Source organism: Triturus cristatus, chromosome 3_2, assembly GCF_964204655.1.
Source record: "Triturus cristatus chromosome 3_2, aTriCri1.1, whole genome shotgun sequence".
NCBI lineage: Eukaryota > Metazoa > Chordata > Amphibia > Caudata > Salamandridae > Triturus > Triturus cristatus.
In genome coordinates this window covers 918,650,293-918,665,992 of record NC_140584.1, presented here as the reverse complement: position 1 = coordinate 918,665,992, position 15,700 = coordinate 918,650,293, and the positions used below count along the sequence as shown (strand labels likewise).

At 45.1% G+C, this 15,700-nt stretch overlaps 1 long non-coding RNA gene and 3 other non-coding genes across 4 annotated transcripts in view; all 4 read left to right on the top strand.

The window, feature by feature from the left end:
• Positions 1 to 15,700, top strand: part of LOC146858744 (uncharacterized) — a 350,319-nt gene that overhangs the window by 247,828 nt on the left and 86,791 nt on the right. The gene's annotated exons all lie outside the window — the stretch shown is intronic.
• On the top strand, positions 3,796 to 4,013 carry LOC146858763 (small nucleolar RNA U3). The gene has a single exon (XR_014980470.1). It is a non-coding gene; the product is annotated as a small nucleolar RNA U3 (small nucleolar RNA).
• On the top strand, positions 8,771 to 8,988 carry LOC146858762 (small nucleolar RNA U3). The gene has a single exon (XR_014980490.1). It is a non-coding gene; the product is annotated as a small nucleolar RNA U3 (small nucleolar RNA).
• Positions 13,746 to 13,963, top strand: LOC146858761 (small nucleolar RNA U3). Its single transcript, XR_014980438.1, has one exon. It is a non-coding gene; the product is annotated as a small nucleolar RNA U3 (small nucleolar RNA).

Sequence of the window (15,700 nt, the reverse complement as noted above, 5' to 3'; positions counted from 1 at the left end):
CTTTAATTTCCATCTTTCGGACTATTAGTGCTCCATCAGGTAAACAGCAGCCCGGTGCTGCTGTACACCAGGGAGCCGCATGTAAAGGTCAGGAGAGCTGCTTGCGGCCCCGGGCCATACTTTGAGTATCACTGCTCTAGATTTACTAAGCCATGCAAAGCCACTCAAGGTGGCCTTCCGCGTCTTAGTAAATCTTAGTGAAGCCCTGGCGTTGCCTAACGCTGTTTTGCATGTCGCAATGACAACACAAGAGCTTCATAAATCTGGGCCCATTCTGTATGGGCTATCTTTAGAGCTTAGACTTCTGCCAGGCAATTAGTGCTGCACAATGATTTATCGCTGTGCCAAATTGACTGTTGCAAGGGGCTTTCTAATGCTTTTTAGGCTTTTTAGACTAAAACCAAGAGTAACACCATGGTCACAGGTCCAAAAACGTACAAGGCCACAGCGGATCTTAGACTGGTGCGGATGAAGAACGCCTTCTTGGGCATTTGCTACGTTTTTGTGCTGGCACTGCCGTGGCAGAAATTTGCGTAACCGTAAAGGCTTGCGTCTGTTTACTTACCGTCACAAAAGCCCTTCTTGGCATCGCAAAACAGTGCATCTCCCCACGAGCGCTAGCACACCCGTTAGTGTATCAAGGGCTTGGTGTCTTAGACTATTGGAATTTTGCAAGATTTATTTGAGAGGGTGAAGTTGCAGCGATCAAATAATGGTGGGAATGAGCCACCTGCTCTAACGTTCTAGCGAATGTCATTATTGTGGCGTTCCCCTGTTTAATTTAGAGAATTGCTACATCATTGACCGGAAAGTTGAGATATCATTATAGCCGTTCTGCCTCGTCTATCACATTGGTTAAATTCTCTGTTCCCCTCGCTTTTGTCAATATCTCGACCAAGAGATCATTTAATGATAATTGTAGCCCCCCGTAATGTTGTCATATGGAATATTAGAACGCTGGGAACTTGAGAGCTATATAGAGATAATGGGAATGTCAGCTACTGGTAAACTGTATTTTTTTTTTTTTAAACCCTGCGCTTTGAAAGTTCTAAAGCTGTGATGCGTAGAACCGCAGATGACACCCTTTTGGATTGCCAACATGCCCTAAAGCCAGGGAAACAATGTGGCTGGGTTGGCGGTATAACATGAATTGGTGAAGTTGGTGGTCTGACGGCAGGCCGGGTGAGTGCCTCCAATCTTCACCTCATCTTGTCTTTGTAAAGGTTGGGCGTAGCCCGACGTCCCTCCCAGCCATGGATCGCATTATTAATCAAAAACGAAAAAATGACCCTAAATTGTGGTAGCCTTCTAGCCTGCCGCAAGAGGCCATGTGGACCGTTTCTGGTCCCCTTCCTTCATTTTTGCTCTTGCCTTCAAATTTAACCTAGCATGGCGAAGCAAGGCTTTAGTTAGTGGCTTAGACCACAGCGGCAGGTTTTAAGACTATATCTTATCTGCTGAGAGCTTGGCCAGGTGGCGGTAAAAAATGCTGCTGTGATGTCCTCCTGTGCCATTGGGACAGATTAGCATAGCGTTATAAAAAGTTTCGTCTTGATATGTAATGAAAGAAGAAGTTGGAAATAGTGTTTGTAGGTGTCACAAAGTTGTTGCAGAAAATTCCTGATCTGAACAGGAAGGGAACGGACAGAGTTGCGTTTGTGGAACAGCTAGCTGCTATAAATAAATGTTCCTTTCTTCATTTGAGGAAGGGCTGGAAGACGGAAACAAACACTGAAATGTTCCGTTCCTATTCTGATGAATATTAGGATCAAAACTGTCCCGACAAGTATTGATTCCCCAGTGAGCGAAATCCTCTGTACAAGAAACATAAACCGTATTTTGGATACTTCCGTAGTGCAGAGTTGCCTAAAGGTTGTAGGGCCTGGAAAAGCTGCATACGTTGAAACCGGGTGGTAAGACGAGGTGTTGTTCATGTCAACGCTTTCTTGGATCGCCAGGCATTCAGAGTTCATCTCAAAGTGATCATTTCCGTTAAATTCCGTTGCGACTGGATACCCCGCGGGGTCATTAGCGCGCTCTGTAAACACTGATTGATAGGTCTTGCGGGAGGTCTTTCACGACGTGTGACCCCTGGTCGAATGCCATCGTCTTGTTAGACTCTTAGATGTGAACTGGGGAAGAGTACCTTTGTTCGGGAGACTGAAGACATTTCATTGCCATACATATGGTCTGTGGTGCAACTTTTTAAAATGTAAAGGTCGTTGGTTGCTACACCTTCCGCGGCTCATTTATGAGTCCTTGTGTCACTTTTGCGCTGCCGGTGCGTCACTTTTTGTGACGCACCAGCGGCGTAAAAATAGGACCTTGTTGCACCATATTTACAAAGTGACGCATCTAGGTAGATGCGTCACTTTGTAAACCCCTGCGCTATATTATACCTGCGTCAGGTATAATGTAAGCAGGGTGGGCGGTCCCACGTAAGTAAGCATTGTAGAAGTGACGCAGTGAAATCTATGAGATTTCACTGCGCCACTTCTAGGGTGCAAATGCGTCAATATTACGCCTGCCTCACAGCAGGCGTAAGACTGACGCAGGCCCTTTCACATGGGGCTTGCCCCATGTGAAAGGACACATTGCTGGAGTTGCGTCACTTTTGTGACACACTCCAGCAATGCGTCACTTTTGCGCCTACAGATACGTCAGAAATACTGACGTATCTGTAACTCCTTGCGACATGATGCGTCATACTGTAAATATGACGCATCCATCATGTCGCAAGAAGGGCGCACTGAGAAGTGACGCATCGCTGCTTTCACGCAGCGATGCGTCACTTCTCATAAATGAGGCCCTCTGTTTCCACGCCTGCAACCTTGCCTGGTCGCTTCTCATGCACTAGCCATCAGTGTCACTCTTTCGGCAGATTGACAGTTCATAAGCTGGATCAAATATTCTGATTGAAAACCGTCTTCTTGCTCAGTCTTGTGGAACCTGCAGTTTTGTAAAGAGTTTTCCCAATTTTCCCTCGTGTAAAGCATTGCAGTAATCAAAACGAGTGCAAATGACGCTTTGCCTCTGAACATGTGAATCGCTTTTCAGATAGGAAGTGGAACATCTCGCAAAGATATTTTAGGATGAAACTTCCAGAAAAATCCCAGTCTTGGCTCGAGCATCAAAATCAAGGCTTTGAGAATAGTTCCTAGGCCACCTTCAGTTTTGGCACCGTATGATGTGGAATCAGAGCGCGGGTGCGGCTTTGCTTCGACAGAGTAAGTGCTCTGGTGATTCTGTCTGATCTGTAGTAAAACACATTCTTCGCGCAGTCTGACTATGCACAGCCATCTTGAAACGGTAAAGGTGCTCATTTAGTGCAGTGCAGAAAACTGTGGAAGTAACGCTGGATTGTCTTTGCTGTGAGTTTGGTTCTCTTCATTTTTCAATAAGTACAAATGTGTTTGTTGCTGTGAGCGAAAGCACGAAACAAAACTATGCCTACGCTCTGTTTACCTGTTTGAAAATTAAACTTTCACACTGTAAGTCCTCTGTCTGTTTCGGGAGCAGCGAGCAGGGAATCCGTGTGTGTCAGGAAAAGGCAGGCTGAATGTGATTGGTTGCTGATTTCGATTATGCAGATTTTTAAATTAGTGCGTCACCGAGGATCTATTGAGAATGCTTTACTGTGAAGAAAGCGTCTGCCCGTGCATCTTTAGATTGTTATTTTTATGGTGTTATACATCTATATGTTTTTGTTGGAGTTGATGATGCCGAACGTTTGCTTACCGTACCTAAGAAGGGTTTCTACTTTTTCTGTGCGTGTGAGCTGCAGTCACATGGGTTAAGACTATACTTTCAGGGATCATTTCTATAGTTCTTAACTGAGGAAATGTGTTCGAAAGTGTCTGGTCTTCGCTAACCACGAGGAAGATTTGTAGTGTTCCCTTCTGAGCGCGAAGCGAGTGAACAGTGTTGCATTTATGCAGCTGCTGTTTGCTATTGATGACCGTTCCTCTCTTCCTTACAGGAGAGCTGGAGGAAGGAAACACAAACTGAGTGGTTAGCCCCTTATTATAGTATAAGAAAGTTCAATGTAGTCGGTTCTGTATTTCGGATCCTTGTTGCTGGCTTTGTTTATTAGTGGGTTTATGCACGTGGGGTGAAAACGTTTCAATTTTCCTGCACTTGGTTTTGGGGCAGGTGTTTAATCGAAAAGTATGTCTTCTCTTTAATTTGGTACATTTGATTTTCAAACGCGCAAGGAGGATTTTTCAAATGGACCCTGGACAGATTTATCAAACCTTTCACGCAATGCAGCTAGACAACTTGCCGGGCTGCCATGCCTGAAAAGGAGAGGGCAGAATACATAGAAAGAGGACAAAACGGGGAGAAATAAAGCTATTTCTCCTCGTGGCGCCTCTGTTGGGAAAGCGTACACTGTTGACGCAGTCCCCGGTTTATTACTCTCAGTAAATCTGGGAATGCGTAGAAAAGCATGGGTGGATGGAAACACCCACTCTCCACCCATTTAACGCATTCTCGGCGCAGAGTAACGCAAAGCAGCGAGTTGCCGCTGCCTTGCGTTTTTCGGGATCATAGGTCTCGCAGACATTTTCCAGGGGGCCAAAAAGTTTGGCCTGTCATGTGACCCAAGGCCGCATTGATGCCAGCAGGGTGGCAGATGTTGTCCATGTATAATAGCAACCCAGGCCGCACAGACGGTGAACATAAGAAGTGACTTACCTCCTGGTTCACTATTTCCATTGCAGGGTTGGAGGAAGCATGAATGTTTTTAAATACTTCTCAATGCACTGATATACTGAGGCGAAACGCTTCCGCATGTTGAAGGAATGCACTTTTTAAAAGATTTTTTTTTAGAGACTTTCACATTTCTTTCCCGTTTTTTTGCAAGATGTTTTTAAAAAAGAATGTGTTCCTTAAGTTCAGTGGTGCAGGACACCTTCACTTCTTTTCTTTTACTTTAGTTAATAAGTTAGTTTAATTGTAAATAAATGCTTGGCCCTTTAATTTCCATCTTTCGGACTATTAGTGCTCCATCAGGTAAACAGCAGCCCGGTGCTGCTGTACACCAGGGAGCCGCATGTAAAGGTCAGGAGAGCTGCTTGCGGCCCCTGGGCCATACTTTGAGTATCACTGCTCTAGATTTACTAAGGCATGCAAAGCCACTCAAGGTGGCCTTCCGCGTCTTAGTAAATCTTAGTGAAGCCCTGGCGTTGCCTAACGCTGTTTTGCATGTCGCAATGACAACACAAGAGCTTCATAAATCTGGGCCCATTCTGTATGGGCTATCTTTAGAGCTTAGACTTCTGCCAGGCAATTAGTGCTGCACAATGATTTATCGCTGTGCCAAATTGACTGTTGCAAGGGGCTTTCTAATGCTTTTTAGGCTTTTTAGACTAAAACCAAGAGTAACACCATGGTCACAGGTCCAAAAACGTACAAGGCCACAGCGGATCTTAGACTGGTGCGGATGAAGAACGCCTTCTTGGGCATTTGCTACGTTTTTGTGCTGGCACTGCCGTGGCAGAAATTTGCGTAACCGTAAAGGCTTGCGTCTGTTTACTTACCGTCACAAAAGCCCTTCTTGGCATCGCAAAACAGTGCATCTCCCCACGAGCGCTAGCACACCCGTTAGTGTATCAAGGGCTTGGTGTCTTAGACTATTGAAATTTTGCAAGATTTATTTGAGAGGGTGAAGTTGCAGCGATCAAATAATGGTGGGAATGAGCCACCTGCTCTAACGTTCTAGCGAATGTCATTATTGTGGCGTTCCCCTGTTTAATTTAGAGAATTGCTACATCATTGACCGGAAAGTTGAGATATCATTATAGCCGTTCTGCCTCGTCTATCACATTGGTTAAATTCTCTGTTCCCCTCGCTTTTGTCAATATCTCGACCAAGAGATCATTTAATGATAATTGTAGCCCCCCGTAATGTTGTCATATGGAATATTAGAACGCTGGGAACTTGAGAGCTATATGGAGATAATGGGAATGTCAGCTACTGGTAAACTGTATTTTTTTTTTTTTAAACCCTGCACTTTGAAAGTTCTAAAGCTGTGATGCGTAGAACCGCAGATGACACCCTTTTGGATTGCCAACATGCCCTAAAGCCAGGGAAACAATGTGGCTGGGTTGGCGGTATAACATGAATTGGTGAAGTTGGTGGTCTGACGGCAGGCCGGGTGAGTGCCTCCAATCTTCACCTCATCTTGTCTTTGTAAAGGTTGGGCGTAGCCCGACGTCCCTCCCAGCCATGGATCGCATTATTAATCAAAAACGAAAAAATGACCCTAAATTGTGGTAGCCTTCTAGCCTGCCGCAAGAGGCCATGTGGACCGTTTCTGGTCCCCTTCCTTCATTTTTGCTCTTGCCTTCAAATTTAACCTAGCATGGCGAAGCAAGGCTTTAGTTAGTGGCTTAGACCACAGCGGCAGGTTTTAAGACTATATCTTATCTGCTGAGAGCTTGGCCAGGTGGCGGTACAAAATGCTGCTGTGATGTCCTCCTGTGCCATTGGGACAGATTAGCATAGCGTTATAAAAAGTTTCGTCTTGATATGTAATGAAAGAAGAAGTTGGAAATAGTGTTTGTAGGTGTCACAAAGTTGTTGCAGAAAATTCCTGATCTGAACAGGAAGGGAACAGACAGAGTTGCGTTTGTGGAACAGCTAGCTGCTATAAATAAATGTTCCTTTCTTCATTTGAGGAAGGGCTGGAAGACGGAAACAAACACTGAAATGTTCCGTTCCTATTCTGATGAATATTAGGATCAAAACTGTCCCGACAAGTATTGATTCCCCAGTGAGCGAAATCCTCTGTACAAGAAACATAAACCGTATTTTGGATACTTCCGTAGTGCAGAGTTGCCTAAAGGTTGTAGGGCCTGGAAAAGCTGCATACGTTGAAACCGGGTGGTAAGACGAGGTGTTGTTCATGTCAACGCTTTCTTGGATCGCCAGGCATTCAGAGTTCATCTCAAAGTGATCATTTCCGTTATATTCCGTTGCGACTGGATACCCCGCGGGGTCATTAGCGCGCTCTGTAAACACTGATTGATAGGTCTTGCGGGAGGTCTTTCACGACGTGTGACCCCTGGTCGAATGCCATCGTCTTGTTAGACTCTTAGATGTGAACTGGGGAAGAGTACCTTTGTTCGGGAGACTGAAGACATTTCATTGCCATACATATGGTCTGTGGTGCAACTTTTTAAAATGTAAAGGTCGTTGGTTGCTACACCTTCCGCGGCTCATTTATGAGTCCTTGCGTCACTTTTGCGCTGCCGGTGCGTCACTTTTTGTGACGCACCAGCGGCGTAAAAATAGGACCTTGTTGCACCATATTTACAAAGTGACGCATCTAGGTAGATGCGTCACTTTGTAAACCCCTGCGCTATATTATACCTGCGTCAGGTATAATGTAAGCAGGGTGGGCGGTCCCACGTAAGTAAGCATTGTAGAAGTGACGCAGTGAAATCTATGAGATTTCACTGCGCCACTTCTAGGGTGCAAATGCGTCAATATTACGCCTGCCTCACAGCAGGCGTAAGACTGACGCAGGCCCTTTCACATGGGGCTTGCCCCATGTGAAAGGACACATTGCTGGAGTTGCGTCACTTTTGTGACACACTCCAGCAATGCGTCACTTTTGCGCCTACAGATACGTCAGAAATACTGACGTATCTGTAACTCCTTGCGACATGATGCGTCATACTGTAAATATGACGCATCCATCACTTCTCAAGAAGGGCGCACTGAGAAGTGACGCATCGCTGCTTTCACGCAGCGATGCGTCACTTCTCATAAATGAGGCCCTCTGTTTCCACGCCTGCAACCTTGCCTGGTCGCTTCTCATGCACTAGCCATCAGTGTCACTCTTTCGGCAGATTGACAGTTCATAAGCTGGATCAAATATTCTGATTGAAAACCGTCTTCTTGCTCAGTCTTGTGGAACCTGCAGTTTTGTGAAGAGTTTTCCCAATTTTCCCTCGTGTAAAGCATTGCAGTAATCAAAACGAGTGCAAATGACGCTTTGCCTCTGAACATGTGAATCGCTTTTCAGATAGGAAGTGGAACATCTCGCAAAGATATTTTAGGATGAAACTTCCAGAAAAATCCCAGTCTTGGCTCGAGCATCAAAATCAAGGCTTTGAGAATAGTTCCTAGGCCACCTACAGTTTTGGCACCGTATGATGTGGAATCAGAGCGCGGGTGCGGCTTTGCTTCGACAGAGTAAGTGCTCTGGTGATTCTGTCTGATCTGTAGTAAAACACATTCTTCGCGCAGTCTGACTATGCACAGCCATCTTGAAACGGTAAAGGTGCTCATTTAGTGCAGTGCAGAAAACTGTGGAAGTAACGCTGGATTGTCTTTGCTGTGAGTTTGGTTCTCTTCATTTTTCAATAAGTACAAATGTGTTTGTTGCTGTGAGCGAAAGCACGAAACAAAACTATGCCTACGCTCTGTTTACCTGTTTGAAAATTAAACTTTCACACTGTAAGTCCTCTGTCTGTTTCGGGAGCAGCGAGCAGGGAATCCGTGTGTGTCAGGAAAAGGCAGGCTGAATGTGATTGGTTGCTGATTTCGATTATGCAGATTTTTAAATTAGTGCGTCACCGAGGATCTATTGAGAATGCTTTACTGTGAAGAAAGCGTCTGCCCGTGCATCTTTAGATTGTTATTTTTATGGTGTTATATATCTATATGTTTTTGTTGGAGTTGATGATGCCGAACGTTTGCTTACCGTACCTAAGAAGGGTTTCTACTTTTTCTGTGCGTGTGAGCTGCAGACATATGGGTTAAGACTATACTTTCAGGGATCATTTCTATAGTTCTTAACTGAGGAAATGTGTTCGAAAGTGTCTGGTCTTCGCTAACCACGAGGAAGATTTGTAGTGTTCCCTTCTGAGCGCGAGGCGAGTGAACAGTGTTGCATTTATGGAGCTGCTGTTTGCTATTGATGACCGTTCCTCTCTCCCTTACAGGAGAGCTGGAGGAAGGAAACACAAACTGAGTGGTTAGCACCTTATTATAGTATAAGAAAGTTCAATGTAGTCGGTTCTGTATTTCGGATCCTTGTTGCTGGCTTTGTTTATTAGTGGGTTTATGCACGTGGGGTGAAAACGTTTCAATTTTCCTGCACTTGGTTTTGGGGCAGGTGTTTAATCGAAAAGTATGTCTTCTCTTTAATTTGGTACATTTGATTTTCAAACGCGCAAGGAGGATTTTTCAAATGGACCCTGGACAGATTTATCAAACCTTTCACGCAATGCAGCTAGACAACTTGCCGGGCTGCCATGCCTGAAAAGGAGAGGGCAGAATACATAGAAAGAGGACAAAACGGGGAGAAATAAAGCTATTTCTCCTCGTGGCGCCTCTGTTGGGAAAGCGTACACTGTTGACGCAGTCCCCGGTTTATTACTCTCAGTAAATCTGGGAATGCGTAGAAAAGCATGGGTGGATGGAAACACCCACTCTCCACCCATTTAACGCATTCTCGGCGCAGAGTAACGCAAAGCAGCGAGTTGCCGCTGCCTTGCGTTTTTCGGGATCATAGGTCTCGCAGACATTTTCCAGGGGGCCAAAAAGTTTGGCCTGTCATGTGACCCAAGGCCGCATTGATGCCAGCAGGGTGGCAGATGTTGTCCATGTATAATAGCAACCCAGGCCGCACAGACGGTGAACATAACAAGTGACTTACCTCCTGGTTCACTATTTCCATTGCAGGGTTGGAGGAAGCATGAATGTTTTTAAATACTTCTCAATGCACTGATATACTGAGGCGAAACGCTTCCGCATGTTGAAGGAATGCACTTTTTAAAAGATTTTTTTTTAGAGACTTTCACATTTCTTTCCCGTTTTTTTGCAAGATGTTTTTAAAAAAGAATGTGTTCCTTAAGTTCAGTGGTGCAGGACACCTTCACTTCTTTTCTTTTACTTTAGTTATTAAGTTAGTTTAATTGTAAATAAATGCTTGGCCCTTTAATTTCCATCTTTCGGACTATTAGTGCTCCATCAGGTAAACAGCAGCCCGGTTCTGCTGTACACCAGGGAGCCGCATGTAAAGGTCAGGAGAGCTGCTTGCGGCCCCTGGGCCATACTTTGAGTATCACTGCTCTAGATTTACTAAGCCATGCAAAGCCACTCAAGGTGGCCTTCCGCGTCTTAGTAAATCTTAGTGAAGCCCTGGCGTTGCCTAACGCTGTTTTGCATGTCGCAATGACAACACAAGAGCTTCATAAATCTGGGCCCATTCTGTATGGGCTATCTTTAGAGCTTAGACTTCTGCCAGGCAATTAGTGCTGCACAATGATTTATCGCTGTGCCAAATTGACTGTTGCAAGGGGCTTTCTAATGCTTTTTAGGCTTTTTAGACTAAAACCAAGAGTAACACCATGGTCACAGGTCCAAAAACGTACAAGGCCACAGCGGATCTTAGACTGGTGCGGATGAAGAACGCCTTCTTGGGCATTTGCTACGTTTTTGTGCTGGCACTGCCGTGGCAGAAATTTGCGTAACCGTAAAGGCTTGCGTCTGTTTACTTACCGTCACAAAAGCCCTTCTTGGCATCGCAAAACAGTGCATCTCCCCACGAGCGCTAGCACACCCGTTAGTGTATCAAGGGCTTGGTGTCTTAGACTATTGGAATTTTGCAAGATTTATTTGAGAGGGTGAAGTTGCAGCGATCAAATAATGGTGGGAATGAGCCACCTGCTCTAACGTTCTAGCGAATGTCATTATTGTGGCGTTCCCCTGTTTAATTTAGAGAATTGCTACATCATTGACCGGAAAGTTGAGATATCATTATAGCCGTTCTGCCTCGTCTATCACATTGGTTAAATTCTCTGTTCCCCTCGCTTTTGTCAATATCTCGACCAAGAGATCATTTAATGATAATTGTAGCCCCCCGTAATGTTGTCATATGGAATATTAGAACGCTGGGAACTTGAGAGCTATATAGAGATAATGGGAATGTCAGCTACTGGTAAACTGTATTTTTTTTTTTTTAAACCCTGCGCTTTGAAAGTTCTAAAGCTGTGATGCGTAGAACCGCAGATGACACCCTTTTGGATTGCCAACATGCCCTAAAGCCAGGGAAACAATGTGGCTGGGTTGGCGGTATAACATGAATTGGTGAAGTTGGTGGTCTGACGGCAGGCCGGGTGAGTGCCTCCAATCTTCACCTCATCTTGTCTTTGTAAAGGTTGGGCGTAGCCCGACGTCCCTCCCAGCCATGGATCGCATTATTAATCAAAAACGAAAAAATGACCCTAAATTGTGGTAGCCTTCTAGCCTGCCGCAAGAGGCCATGTGGACCGTTTCTGGTCCCCTTCCTTCATTTTTGCTCTTGCCTTCAAATTTAACCTAGCATGGCGAAGCAAGGCTTTAGTTAGTGGCTTAGACCACAGCGGCAGGTTTTAAGACTATATCTTATCTGCTGAGAGCTTGGCCAGGTGGCGGTAAAAAATGCTGCTGTGATGTCCTCCTGTGCCATTGGGACAGATTAGCATAGCGTTATAAAAAGTTTCGTCTTGATATGTAATGAAAGAAGAAGTTGGAAATAGTGTTTGTAGGTGTCACAAAGTTGTTGCAGAAAATTCCTGATCTGAACAGGAAGGGAACGGACAGAGTTGCGTTTGTGGAACAGCTAGCTGCTATAAATAAATGTTCCTTTCTTCATTTGAGGAAGGGCTGGAAGACGGAAACAAACACTGAAATGTTCCGTTCCTATTCTGATGAATATTAGGATCAAAACTGTCCCGACAAGTATTGATTCCCCAGTGAGCGAAATCCTCTGTACAAGAAACATAAACCGTATTTTGGATACTTCCGTAGTGCAGAGTTGCCTAAAGGTTGTAGGGCCTGGAAAAGCTGCATACGTTGAAACCGGGTGGTAAGACGAGGTGTTGTTCATGTCAACGCTTTCTTGGATCGCCAGGCATTCAGAGTTCATCTCAAAGTGATCATTTCCGTTAAATTCCGTTGCGACTGGATACCCCGCGGGGTCATTAGCGCGCTCTGTAAACACTGATTGATAGGTCTTGCGGGAGGTCTTTCACGACGTGTGACCCCTGGTCGAATGCCATCGTCTTGTTAGACTCTTAGATGTGAACTGGGGAAGAGTACCTTTGTTCGGGAGACTGAAGACATTTCATTGCCATACATATGGTCTGTGGTGCAACTTTTTAAAATGTAAAGGTCGTTGGTTGCTACACCTTCCGCGGCTCATTTATGAGTCCTTGTGTCACTTTTGCGCTGCCGGTGCGTCACTTTTTGTGACGCACCAGCGGCGTAAAAATAGGACCTTGTTGCACCATATTTACAAAGTGACGCATCTAGGTAGATGCGTCACTTTGTAAACCCCTGCGCTATATTATACCTGCGTCAGGTATAATGTAAGCAGGGTGGGCGGTCCCACGTAAGTAAGCATTGTAGAAGTGACGCAGTGAAATCTATGAGATTTCACTGCGCCACTTCTAGGGTGCAAATGCGTCAATATTACGGCTGCCTCACAGCAGGCGTAAGACTGACGCAGGCCCTTTCACATGGGGCTTGCCCCATGTGAAAGGACACATTGCTGGAGTTGCGTCACTTTTGTGACACACTCCAGCAATGCGTCACTTTTGCGCCTACAGATACGTCAGAAATACTGACGTATCTGTAACTCCTTGCGACATGATGCGTCATACTGTAAATATGACGCATCCATCATGTCGCAAGAAGGGCGCACTGAGAAGTGACGCATCGCTGCTTTCACGCAGCGATGCGTCACTTCTCATAAATGAGGCCCTCTGTTTCCACGCCTGCAACCTTGCCTGGTCGCTTCTCATGCACTAGCCATCAGTGTCACTCTTTCGGCAGATTGACAGTTCATAAGCTGGATCAAATATTCTGATTGAAAACCGTCTTCTTGCTCAGTCTTGTGGAACCTGCAGTTTTGTAAAGAGTTTTCCCAATTTTCCCTCGTGTAAAGCATTGCAGTAATCAAAACGAGTGCAAATGACGCTTTGCCTCTGAACATGTGAATCGCTTTTCAGATAGGAAGTGGAACATCTCGCAAAGATATTTTAGGATGAAACTTCCAGAAAAATCCCAGTCTTGGCTCGAGCATCAAAATCAAGGCTTTGAGAATAGTTCCTAGGCCACCTTCAGTTTTGGCACCGTATGATGTGGAATCAGAGCGCGGGTGCGGCTTTGCTTCGACAGAGTAAGTGCTCTGGTGATTCTGTCTGATCTGTAGTAAAACACATTCTTCGCGCAGTCTGACTATGCACAGCCATCTTGAAACGGTAAAGGTGCTCATTTAGTGCAGTGCAGAAAACTGTGGAAGTAACGCTGGATTGTCTTTGCTGTGAGTTTGGTTCTCTTCATTTTTCAATAAGTACAAATGTGTTTGTTGCTGTGAGCGAAAGCACGAAACAAAACTATGCCTACGCTCTGTTTACCTGTTTGAAAATTAAACTTTCACACTGTAAGTCCTCTGTCTGTTTCGGGAGCAGCGAGCAGGGAATCCGTGTGTGTCAGGAAAAGGCAGGCTGAATGTGATTGGTTGCTGATTTCGATTATGCAGATTTTTAAATTAGTGCGTCACCGAGGATCTATTGAGAATGCTTTACTGTGAAGAAAGCGTCTGCCCGTGCATCTTTAGATTGTTATTTTTATGGTGTTATACATCTATATGTTTTTGTTGGAGTTGATGATGCCGAACGTTTGCTTACCGTACCTAAGAAGGGTTTCTACTTTTTCTGTGCGTGTGAGCTGCAGTCACATGGGTTAAGACTATACTTTCAGGGATCATTTCTATAGTTCTTAACTGAGGAAATGTGTTCGAAAGTGTCTCGTCTTCGCTAACCACGAGGAAGATTTGTAGTGTTCCCTTCTGAGCGCGAAGCGAGTGAACAGTGTTGCATTTATGCAGCTGCTGTTTGCTATTGATGACCGTTCCTCTCTTCCTTTCAGGAGAGCTGGAGGAAGGAAACACAAACTGAGTGGTTAGCCCCTTATTATAGTATAAGAAAGTTCAATGTAGTCGGTTCTGTATTTCGGATCCTTGTTGCTGGCTTTGTTTATTAGTGGGTTTATGCACGTGGGGTGAAAACGTTTCAATTTTCCTGCACTTGGTTTTGGGGCAGGTGTTTAATCGAAAAGTATGTCTTCTCTTTAATTTGGTACATTTGATTTTCAAACGCGCAAGGAGGATTTTTCAAATGGACCCTGGACAGATTTATCAAACCTTTCACGCAATGCAGCTAGACAACTTGCCGGGCTGCCATGCCTGAAAAGGAGAGGGCAGAATACATAGAAAGAGGACAAAACGGGGAGAAATAAAGCTATTTCTCCTCGTGGCGCCTCTGTTGGGAAAGCGTACACTGTTGACGCAGTCCCCGGTTTATTACTCTCAGTAAATCTGGGAATGCGTAGAAAAGCATGGGTGGATGGAAACACCCACTCTCCACCCATTTAACGCATTCTCGGCGCAGAGTAACGCAGAGCAGCGAGTTGCCGCTGCCTTGCGTTTTTCGGGATCATAGGTCTCGCAGACATTTTCCAGGGGGCCAAAAAGTTTGGCCTGTCATGTGACCCAAGGCCGCATTGATGCCAGCAGGGTGGCAGATGTTGTCCATGTATAATAGCAACCCAGGCCGCACAGACGGTGAACATAAGAAGTGACTTACCTCCTGGTTCACTATTTCCATTGCAGGGTTGGAGGAAGCATGAATGTTTTTAAATACTTCTCAATGCACTGATATACTGAGGCGAAACGCTTCCGCATGTTGAAGGAATGCACTTTTTAAAAGATTTTTTTTTAGAGACTTTCACATTTCTTTCCCGTTTTTTTGCAAGATGTTTTTAAAAAAGAATGTGTTCCTTAAGTTCAGTGGTGCAGGACACCTTCACTTCTTTTCTTTTACTTTAGTTAATAAGTTAGTTTAATTGTAAATAAATGCTTGGCCCTTTAATTTCCATCTTTCGGACTATTAGTGCTCCATCAGGTAAACAGCAGCCCGGTGCTGCTGTACACCAGGGAGCCGCATGTAAAGGTCAGGAGAGCTGCTTGCGGCCCCTGGGCCATACTTTGAGTATCACTGCTCTAGATTTACTAAGGCATGCAAAGCCACTCAAGGTGGCCTTCCGCGTCTTAGTAAATCTTAGTGAAGCCCTGGCGTTGCCTAACGCTGTTTTGCATGTCGCAATGACAACACAAGAGCTTCATAAATCTGGGCCCATTCTGTATGGGCTATCTTTAGAGCTTAGACTTCTGCCAGGCAATTAGTGCTGCACAATGATTTATCGCTGTGCCAAATTGACTGTTGCAAGGGGCTTTCTAATGCTTTTTAGGCTTTTTAGACTAAAACCAAGAGTAACACCATGGTCACAGGTCCAAAAACGTACAAGGCCACAGCGGATCTTAGACTGGTGCGAATGAAGAACGCCTTCTTGGGCATTTGCTACGTTTTTGTGCTGGCACTGCCGTGGCAGAAATTTGCGTAACCGTAAAGGCTTGCGTCTGTTTACTTACCGTCACAAAAGCCCTTCTTGGCATCGCAAAACAGTGCATCTCCCCACGAGCGCTAGCACACCCGTTAGTGTATCAAGGGCTTGGTGTCTTAGACTATTGAAATTTTGCAAGATTTATTTGAGAGGGTGAAGTTGCAGCGATCAAATAATGGTGGGAATGAGCCACCTGCTCTAACGTTCTAGCGAATGTCATTATTGTGGCGTTCCCCTG